The sequence below is a fragment of the Limulus polyphemus genome, unplaced genomic scaffold, assembly GCF_000517525.1.
Source record: "Limulus polyphemus unplaced genomic scaffold, Limulus_polyphemus-2.1.2 Scaffold3288, whole genome shotgun sequence".
Taxonomy (NCBI): Eukaryota; Metazoa; Arthropoda; class Merostomata; order Xiphosura; family Limulidae; genus Limulus; species Limulus polyphemus.
Genome location: NW_013668898.1, coordinates 41,520 through 52,462, shown reverse-complemented (window position 1 = coordinate 52,462; position 10,943 = coordinate 41,520). Strand labels below are relative to the sequence as shown.

Sequence of the window (10,943 nt, the reverse complement as noted above, 5' to 3'; positions counted from 1 at the left end):
AAATTTAAGTAATTTATTGACCATTCCTTCATCTATGTCATTGATGTAAATCAAAAAGAGCAAAAGTCTATGACTGAGCCCTGAGGCATCCCACTTGTATCATTAATCCAGTTTGACTGAACCCCATTTGTAACAACCCTCTGCTTTCTTCCATCCAGCCACTCTTCTATACAATTTACTAACTTATCCCCCACACCTATACAGACAATGCATTGGTTACTTATGTATTATATAGTTGGTTAATTCTGTGCAGTTAGTTTTAATAGTACACACACAGAGTTTGGGAAGTGTAAGCTCCAGCTACCACCACAACATTTAAAGAAGTGTAGAAGATTTTATCTGACTTCAAAAGGAACCGAGAAATAAAATAGTATGTAACAAACACACTTACTGTAGAGGTATTTCACCACTACACACCACCGTTCGCCGTTTTTCCTCGTCTCCTATCGAAAAACTCTGCAGGTAAGAAAACTCTTCTTCTACAATCTTGTGTGTCAAATAACGAAATCTTTTTGGTAATGGAGGAAATACCAGGACACTAAAGAAAGATAAAAATAAGTACGTTTACCAGACAAACAGACACGAAAAGTACTCGTACGTTATCAGTAATCATGTGAACAAATAACAGGACACTAAAGAAAGATAAAAATAAGTACGTTTACCAGACAAACAGACACGAAAAGTACTCGTACGTTATCAGTAATTATGTGAACAAATACCAGGACACTAAAGAAAGATAAAAATAAGTACGTTTACCAGACAAACAGACATGAAAAGTACTCGTACGTTATCAGTAATTATGTGAACAAATAACGGATACACTTGTCATTCCGTGACACAAAAATAGTGTTCTTTAATGTGCTGGAATATCATACCCAGTTGTAATATACTTATTTTTCCTCTGATATACTGTTTTACTTTCATCCTTATATCTGTTAATATAAGAATTTCAAGTAAGTGGGAGTCCCTGTAATAAACAACACTTAGCAACAAAAACTATAAATTCACCCTCCTTAAAAATGTTTTTAGAAATATAAATACATGCTATAATTTAATAGAAACCACAAAAAAATTGATTCTTATATAATACAGGTATTACAGTGATATTCCTCATAGGCAACGAATATTATGCTATTACAAGAAAAATATTAACCATAGAGGACAATACCTTGCGTTACCAGATTTCCAGAGTGAAATACAGGGACATTTTTTACCAAATGGAGCGACACTGTAACAGCTCTGAAACAGTTTAGGTTACAGTAACACACTCTTTAACATTAGCTAAATAATCTGATGTTTATCGCATCTTAAAATCACTGACAAACAAAATTTGTTAAAAAATTATCTAGTTAATAAAAAAATGATAAAGAAAATTAAAAAATGGGGCCTAAGTTGTTTTGAACTTACTCAAAAGAAAAATTTTGCTTTTTTTGTTTTCATATTCCAATTCCCATGGCTGCCAAGTAACTGATTTGGTTTTAAAAAAACGTTAAAGATTGGAAGGAACAATATATCAAATGACCTGTCTTTGTCAAGTGAATCTCCAAGTAAAATATAATGGGGCTTTATATAATGAAAAACTGTACATATCAAAGAACAGAAAAAAATGTGGCTAAAAACTCGGACAACTGGTAACCCTGGTCATACATATACTGGAAGCTCAACCTGTTGATTATAATGTAAGTAAAGAAAACAAAGCAAAGTTACAGAAGATAATGTAGTGATTGCAAGTAAAAACAAGACAACAAAAGTATATTCACCACTTTAACCTATTGAGGTGTTTCACGAAAACACAATAAGATTAGGAGGTGAAAAAAATAAATAAATATACAATATAAACAAATCTCTATATGTTACACTACTGTAATACTTATCTCAAAATTTGGGGATTGTCTTGAAACTGGTAGATGATAAAAATGTATAATTAAAACTTAACTTTAAATTTAATACTAACAAGCAGGTGCAGGGCCTCAAATAATTTTGGGCTAGTTTTCCTTAGACTTATTTTTAATTGTTAATGTTATGGTAACAGTAACAACACAAGTTTCCAGTTACATATTTTACTTGTTTAAGTTGTTAATATACCTGTTTCGTCTGGAGTCAACAAAAGTCAAGACTGTATACTGGCAATTGTCATTTGGAGATCCACTTCTTTTATGTTTCTTGGTTGTCTTACAATCTGGAAGTTGAACGCGTTTATATTCTTCGTTAGGCTTAGCTTCGCCAGTGAAGAATTCAATGTCTTCAACAACATATTCCACAAACGCACGATCTTCGTGGTTAGACAGATATTTCCCGCACAAATATACAGCCAGTGTAGCTTTTATAATAAACAACGACCTGTATACAAACTAGAAATAATGATTAAATAAATTGGTTTCAAACAAGAACTTTTGTTAATTATAAAACTCAACAAGAGGATAACTTATCAATGTCCGCTGTTTACTACTAGTACTAGTAGTTAATATTACGCTAACTTGTGGATACACCTAGTTTCTCCAGGGGGGTATGTTCTTATATTTGTTACTGCTAGTGCTACTGCTACGGTTAGTTACAAAGGTTACAAGTTAAATGAAGAATCTTGGACACTAATAATTGCATATATTGTCCTGATTTCAAAAAAAAATATTTTATTTGTAAGCTTATTCATTATAAGTACAACCTAAGCTAGAAAAGTGTCACAATGTGTTTTGTTTCTTTTTAATGAAAATATCACTCATTAACATTATGCACAAGTGATAGGAGTAGGGCTACTTTTTAGACAGAAACAAATCTTTGACTCACTCATTTTATTAATTTTTATGGGCAATACTATCAAATTATCTATTCCCAACAGAACAATAAGCATAACTATTAATGTCCAAGAGTTTCTAGGAATTTTAGTTCATTTAAAAATTACACTGCCAAACAAGGCCAGAGTTACGACCTCGCTATCTTACTTTCGCTCGACATGGAACTCTGGGAATTGGAACCACTCTAAATTCCCATCAGACGCTTTAACTAAACCTACTACTATATATATATATATATATATATATATATATATTCCTTAATATAAATGTTACTAAAACAACCTAACCTTTGGGGAAAAAAAATCTAGGTAAGTAAACAGTCGAATTATTAATAACACGTAGATGTACTTTAATCTTATTAAACATAATACCTCGACAAATTAAATATTGAGTACGCTGACCAATGAAAAAGATTTTCAAATGTTGTTGGTGATGTTTTTTTTTCTTTAGCGCAAATCTACTTAATGGGCTGTCTGCGCCTTATCCACCGTGAGGAATCGAGCCTCAGATTTTAGCATTTCAACTTTGGAAATTTACTATCGAAACATCGGGGACGATTATTAAATAGTTTATAACTGTTAAGGACAGCCCTTGAAAATCTAATTTATTTCTCTTCAGTATCAGCAACAGTAAAAACAAACAAACAAAAAAACAGTCGCCTTACATTTCATACAGATACTGATAACCTTTTTGAAATATGTATTTTAATTGAAACTGTGAGTATAAATAAAATTAAGGCTATGTTCGGAAAGTAAGCTGGACACTATAGTGGAATAATGCTAAATGCTTTTCTTCAACAGCTTTTTCTCGGTTTAGCGAAAATGAAAATTTACGAAGAATTGTGTAATCTACCAGATTGCACATACCAATCCAAAGCTGTACTTATTCATCATCATACACGTAACTGTTTCATTTTTTGAAAAATGTATACATGTTATTTATACTAACTCTGTATTTATTTTAAATATTAATATATTCGAAAGTATATAAGATTATGTTTTATTTTTGATAACCAGAAATAGTAACGATGCTTTGATCAAATCAGACCCGAATGCGTAAAATAGTATTACAACATTACACATAATCGTTGTGTCATTGTTATTTAGTTTCTGACAATTTATCTTTGCACTTGGACATTTAGTTAGGCACGATCTACATGTTTTATAAGCACTGAACCAGGCAGGGATAGATGTGCTTATATAATACGTCAGCACGGGAATGAGAAATGACAAAAAAATTAAAATAACTAAATAAAGGACACATTTTCTACCGGTGAGTCTTGGCGCCTTTTGGAAAACAGCGATCTCAACTTTTCCAAAGTCAGACCAGATAATCTCTTCTAAAAGCGCCAAAACTGCATGGTGTCAAGCTTAGCACCTGTAATAGTTTAATATTTTTTTCATGAGAATAGTTGGCTGAGGGATTGTCCTAATGAGCTCTAATCACATATTTATAATAGCTATATTTAGCGAAAATTGTAGAAATTATGAATTGTAACCATGTTAAAATTAAGTTCTCCCTTGAACGTCAACAATACTCTGTTCTACCCTTTCCTGACACTACTATGTTTAACAAATAAGGACATTTTGACGTTGGCTGTTAACAGAACTCACCTACACTGGACTCTCTTTTGTTTTGTTCCATGTCATTTCAAAGAAAATCTTATTAAACGTCTTGCGTTCTGTGCACGCAGAATCACCAGTTCTTGTGAATTTTTACAGCAAATACAAGTCTAAAGAGGTTATAATTTCATTGTATAGGTCACTGGTTAGACCATATTTGGAATACTGTGTTCAGTATGGGCTCCTTATCTTAGGAAAGACATTGAATTGTTGGAAATGGTTACTAGAATGGTGCCTGGGATGGAGGGATTGTCATATGATGAGAGGTTGAGATCTCTCAAATTGTTTTCTCTTTAAAAAAAAAAAGAATAATTAGGGGGGGGGTCTGATTGAGGTGTTTAAGTTTGTAAAGGGAATTAATAGTGTTGATTCATCACATCTTTTTCTTACTTAACAGTGAAAATAGTAGGACTAGGAGACACAAATATAAATTTTGGCAGGGTAGGAGTCATCTTCAGCTAAGACTGTTTTAATTTTCTAACAGGGTGGTTGACCTTTGGAATGGATTTAATTCAGATGTTGTGGAAGCAGTAAATTTAAGTGAGTTTAAGAAAAAACTTGATATATATATAGATGATAAGGGTTAGCTTTAAGATTTTTAAAAAATATATTTATTAATAGTTTTAGTTCAGCTTAGAAGATGGGACAGCCGAGATGGACCAATAGGTTCCATGTTGTTCCAAATCGCTATATTATGTTAAAAGACTAAAATCCGTTTTAAAACTGACCTCTTTGCAGAATAACTTTATGGATTCTACCGTCTATTCAGGCTACTGACATCCATAAGCTAAAGGTTCACACACTCACGAGTCTTGAATAAGTTAAGATACCATAATCACAAGAGTTTACCTTCCATGTGTGTTTAGATCTTTACTGAAAAATCAATTTTTTTTTTACGTTGAAATATCGAATCCAGTTTTCTCAACAGTCACGTGTCACTTAGGAATTCTGCGGCCCAATGTGTGGCGACACATATCTCGGCTCGAATACCAGTAGACAAGATTTATCTCGAATTTCGTTCAAAGCTACACGAGTGTTATCGGCCGTAATATTAATAGTAATAGACTAGAGGGAAAACATCTAGTCAACACTTGAGCTAATCTTTTAATAGTAGGATTGACCATCACATTATAACGCGAACATGTTCAGTGTGATGTGGATTCGAACCCGCGACTCTCAGATTACGAGTCGAGTACCTTAACCAACAGCCCACAGAGCTTCAGAGATAACTTTAAAAGAAACTTGATTCCTAGGTTCAAGGACAGGTCAAGCACTGTTCGCCATGTACCAGGTGAATGTTATGTAGTCCCCCCCCCCCAAAATATTTAAAGCAATAATTAAAGATAGAAACGAAGCTAAGGAGACGTTTCTGATTCTTCAAATGAAACGGAGGTAAAAATCAATACTTACAATTTATAGATTTTAATTGCATATACAAATCACATTTTCTTTGAGGCTGACCTTACCGAAAACAGGCACTGAAAATCTGTACTCCATATGACAGTCACAAGGTCCAGAAGAACATAATGCAAATACCCCACGCAACAGTAGATATATTCTTTGACCAGTCAAACTACTTAGTAATACTTCAAGCTTTAATTTCCCACGTGACTTTAACCAGATTTGGAGAGAATCTATAAAAATTGAAGTATTTTGTAGATAAGAGATATATATATACTCTGGGAGATTGCTGTAATTACAATGTGACTGCGTAGTGCCCATTCGGATAACATTTTTCACGACTACAAATAATTAGTAAATACAAAACCATTAAAAACAAGTATTTTGACGGATTATTCTTTCTTTATCACGCAAGAAACTTCGAGAAGGAGAAGAGCTGGCCACTGTGTCTTCTTGAGTAGACATGTTTCTCCTCATTAGCTGATTAGTAAATATTATAAAGACTGCTCTAACATTTCAAATTTTAGATCCAGTAACTTGTATATGTTTGAATATAAAATATTGTGTACAAATTTTGTGACGTTTTGTTTTTAATACGTCAATGTTTCTTTAAATCCAATTATTTAGATAATTCAACAAAAACATAATGAGAATCAGAGGCTTTGGTGGCCACCGAAAATAATTCGGGGCGTGAACTCCAAGAAGCAGCTACTACTCGAAATAATTAAAATACAGTAAACAGTCTTAAAACAGACACTCTACAGCCTACATCCTCTTCCTAAGACCATTGACCGTCTTAACACAGGCATTTTACATCATCCTTCCGAGACAGTTGACGGTCTCAGAATAAAGCTTTTAAATTGTGTACTTAAGAACGTTGATCATTTGAGTGTTGTAATTAATTATCTACACAAGTACCACGAGTTTGAGCTTTTTTAATTGTTAATTAAACACAACTGCAATGTAATATATTTCACAGTGGCCTAGCCCTCTTTCTTATGCTGTTGGGCACCAGTTATAGAGAAAATGAGATGTTGATTGTTTCGGTACAAAAAAAAAAAAAAATACAAAACTTAGTGATTTTTGTGGTAAATAAAGAACAATTTTTGTTGAAAAACAAAACAAAAAACTTTGAATAAAATTACACCATTCTCTACTCTAAAGATCAACTTCTCCTGTTTTATTGTTAATGCAATATTTGCAACATAAAAACTGATTAACATAAACTTGATTTACCAAATTAATTTCTACTTTTTTTACTATTACGTTAACTAAATTAGATAACAACTGTTATCATTTGACTTAATGGTTGTTATTGTTAGTTTGCTATAAATACTTAAGGTGGCGCTCGACTCGCGGGTTCGAATCCCCCGTCACACCAAACATGCTCGCCCCTTTTAGCCATGGGGACGTTATAATGTGACGGTCAATCCCACTATTCGTTGGTAAAAGAGTAGCCCAAGAGTTGGCGGTGGGTGGTGATGACTAGCTGCCTTCCCTCTTGTCTTACACTGCTAAATTAGGGATGGCTAGGGCAGATAGCCCTCGTGTAGCCTTGCGCGAAATTAAAAAAAAAAAACAAACAAATATTTAAGGATCACAGTAACTTCTGTGGCGCTAGTTAATAATTTCAAATTAACGTTTTAAACAGATCTTGAAATCTTTAAAATTCGAATATACTTTTTACCATATTAACATAACTTTTTCAAACTTTTTTAGGGGTAGGGGACCTATTAAGCATAATAATACAGAATTGTCTAATTATTAATTCAGCAACTAACCAGGAGCGCAAAGTACTTAAATCAATGAAAATTTTAATCGTTAAACATTGTTAAGCTGCATAATGGCTTGTCAGGACTGTGCCAACAGCAGGGATCAAAACTCGAATTTTAGTTATAAACTCGGATTTTTCTTCAGTCCTCCCAAAGAAAGATGCATTTTTTTTGTGTAAAGGTGTATCGTGTTGGAATACACAACATTTCCAAAAATCCTCTCAAAGGAACAGTATTTCCCTAAGCCTAACTCCTAAAATTTTCAACCGTTTTAAGTAGCATAAAAAAAGGCTTTCTAATGCTTTTCCTTTCCAGATTAATTAGACTCGCTATATAAATTATATTCAGGCTTAAAGTCTAAATAATGTTGGTGTTGTATACACTCTCCCGGTAAGACGATCAAGTTCTCATTATACCAATAACGATGCTCTATCGATAACCTCACAAATTACAATACTGAAATCACAGCAGAAAGAGTTTCAGCGTGCAGTAGGAACCCGTATATAATGCTTACTTAATCCTAAAAAAAAAAGTCATTAGTGGGTTAATAGACTTATATTTATAGAACTTTTCGTCTCTAATAGCGAGACATGATCACGTACAACATTTAATGGAAATATTGAAATTATACAGTAACTTGCGGATTTAATTACTTGTCAAATGTTCTTTTCAAATGAAAATACACACACAGTAAGATGCTGATAAAATTTATTTATTTTTACACCTATTAGTACATATCAAGAAAATATATTTCGATTTCATATTTACATTTTTGATTTGTACTTTTACTAATAACAGCTAGAAGATTTAACTCTTGAGTAATACCCTAACAACAGACTAATAATTTGCAGATAGGTGACAGTACTGATTCAAAGTGTTATTTGTACATATTCCATAATGTCTTACAAAGGTACTTTCTTTAAATAAACAATAATAAACCGATATCACAGACTATTAACTATGTACACTGAACTGGAGAAGTTCATTTTCTTTTATCTTAGAAATAACATACTGAGTTACAGAAATGGCATACTTTTAATATAAAAATATTTTATTAATGACAAACGTTCTCACTAGGGGAGTACGAAATTATCTTCAACTGTAACTATAGAAATTCTACAGCAAGCAGCATTTTAATATTATGTACACCTATGTACAATATTGATATGTACTATTATTCTAAAATTAAACTACTAATTTTACTGTTCACATTAACTGTTTCAATATTCTAATATAATTAATACTTCTACGAATAGGTACGGGGAATTCACTTGTAAAATCTCGAGGAAAGTTATATATAATTATAAGCTGTATGTGGCTTAACCTCGGCACAAGGTTTAGGAATAATGCTGTTCAATTATTCGTTTTTAAAAATATTTAAATGTTTGCAAACTTTAAACAACGACAAATGCTAAGTAATGACCAGTTTCAATTGTTTGTAACTGAAAAGGCAAAAATATATTAAACATTAAAAACTATAGGTTTTTAATATTTCAATATTGCAAAAGGGACTAATGCTACTAGTACTAACAATAACAGTTATAAAATTACCGATTTTTCTTGAACTAACGAACAGGTGCTTGTCACATTAAAGCTAGTCCGTACGTTGGTCTAAACAAGAAAATTACTTGGGAAGTTAGCAACAATGAAAACTACATGCATTACTGAAATGTCTAAATTTCACCTTTAAATGTAATGGATTTTAAACGGATATTAACTTCTTTTCAGGCACACTGTGCTACTAGTACTATATTAACAGTAAGAAACAAAATGACTTTTTCTGGCAAAATCAAAGTCTCTTATTATTAAAAACTGTTGTTTTTCACTCTTAATATGTTTCCAAGACTAGTGAACACTGGTTATGTTTTCACTACCATTTAAAATACAGACTTCAATTCTTTACGTAAATGTCAATCTAGTAATATGTTGAGATCTCTATAAGTACTGTTATAGTCTGATTTTATCGCTGGGACACTAATGTTTAATATTCATTACAACTATGTCTTATATTTTTGAAACTTTCAGAAGTTAACTTATTTATTATTAATTCATGCAAATTTAAAAGGTGGGGAGTTATTTTACTTGTGGGGTAAGGGGCTCACTTTGAAAAGGGTTTGATAAGTAGAAAAAAAAAAGAATATATTTATAAATAACAGTCACAAGTTTAAAACTGTTAAGAAGTTTATACATTTAAGATACTTTAATGAGTTCAAAATATTCTAACAATCTTTAAAACTATTTTACTCTTTCTATATATATGTTTGAACAGAATATTTTCCCATACAAACACATGGTTATTCAACGTACAGTGCTGGCAGCTTTTAAAATAAGCACATTTTAAGTATCTAAGAACTCAAGTAAATGATATATTTAAAAGACTAAAGAACCTTACATAGACAGTTTCAATATATATATAACTCAATATCAGTATCCTTGGTTTTCATACAGAGCTCATCTATTCTTGCCAAAACAACGCAGTATACCAGTTAAGTAAAAATAAAATAACAAACGTGACAGATAACTTATACCACAATTAAACAAGTACAGATCCTACACGTATTTTGTTGTTGCTTTTAAAATTTGCTAGTATATAAACATAAGTTACCTCATACATTTGGCCTATGTGAAGTAAATACTGAAAATATTAGCAATCACATGGTCATAAAAATAATTGTGGTTTAAATGCACTTACTTTACTTAGAGTTTCAAAAGAAAAAAATCAAAATATCCATTACAAAGTAATGAAATAAAGGAACAAAATTAAATAAAGCATGATATTCATGTTAATATTACTCCAATAAATCCACAAAAATTCATTATTTGGAACAATCTGTTACTATAAAGGTCGATAATAACTTTTCTATTTAACATTTTCTGTAGGTCCTGAACCTGTAGCAGGCTGTGCTGCTGAGTTAATATTGTCTTAAGTTGTTGTTTTTATCTGTATCTACATGATGTCAGTGGGAGCACGTATTCAAGATTGATAATAACTTTTCTATTTAACATGTTCCGTAGGTCCTGAACCTGTAGCAGGCTGTGCTGCTGAGTTAATACTGTCTTAAGTTGTTGTTTTTATCTGTATCTACATGATGTCAATGGGAGCACGTATTCAAGATTGATAATAACTTTTCTATTTAACATGTTCCGTAGGTCCTGAACCTGTAGCAGGCTGTGCTGCTGATTTTGTCAACAAGCTCATTAGGACTGTGGAAAAAGGAGGTACATGTGAAGATGTAGAGATGGGCTGAAGTACTTTTTGTATAAATATCATTGTTTTATTGATATTACAGTGGAAGTGAATGATAGCTAGTGTGTGTGTGTGGAATATGTGCTCCCACTGACATCATGTAGATACA

General features: G+C 32.1%; 1 protein-coding gene across 1 annotated transcript in view; it reads right to left on the bottom strand.

Annotated features, from left to right (window-relative positions):
• Window positions 1-2,944, bottom strand: part of LOC106469076 — a 22,937-nt gene extending 19,993 nt beyond the window's left edge. Inside the window, exons 1-3 of the mRNA XM_013929531.2 lie at window positions 2,940-2,944; window positions 2,086-2,351; window positions 392-538 (exon numbers count right to left, since the gene is read on the bottom strand). The gene's annotated coding sequence lies outside the window, so the exon portion shown is untranslated. The remainder of the gene's footprint in view (window positions 1-391; window positions 539-2,085; window positions 2,352-2,939) is intronic.
• Between the last annotated feature and the right edge of the window lie 7,999 nt (window positions 2,945-10,943).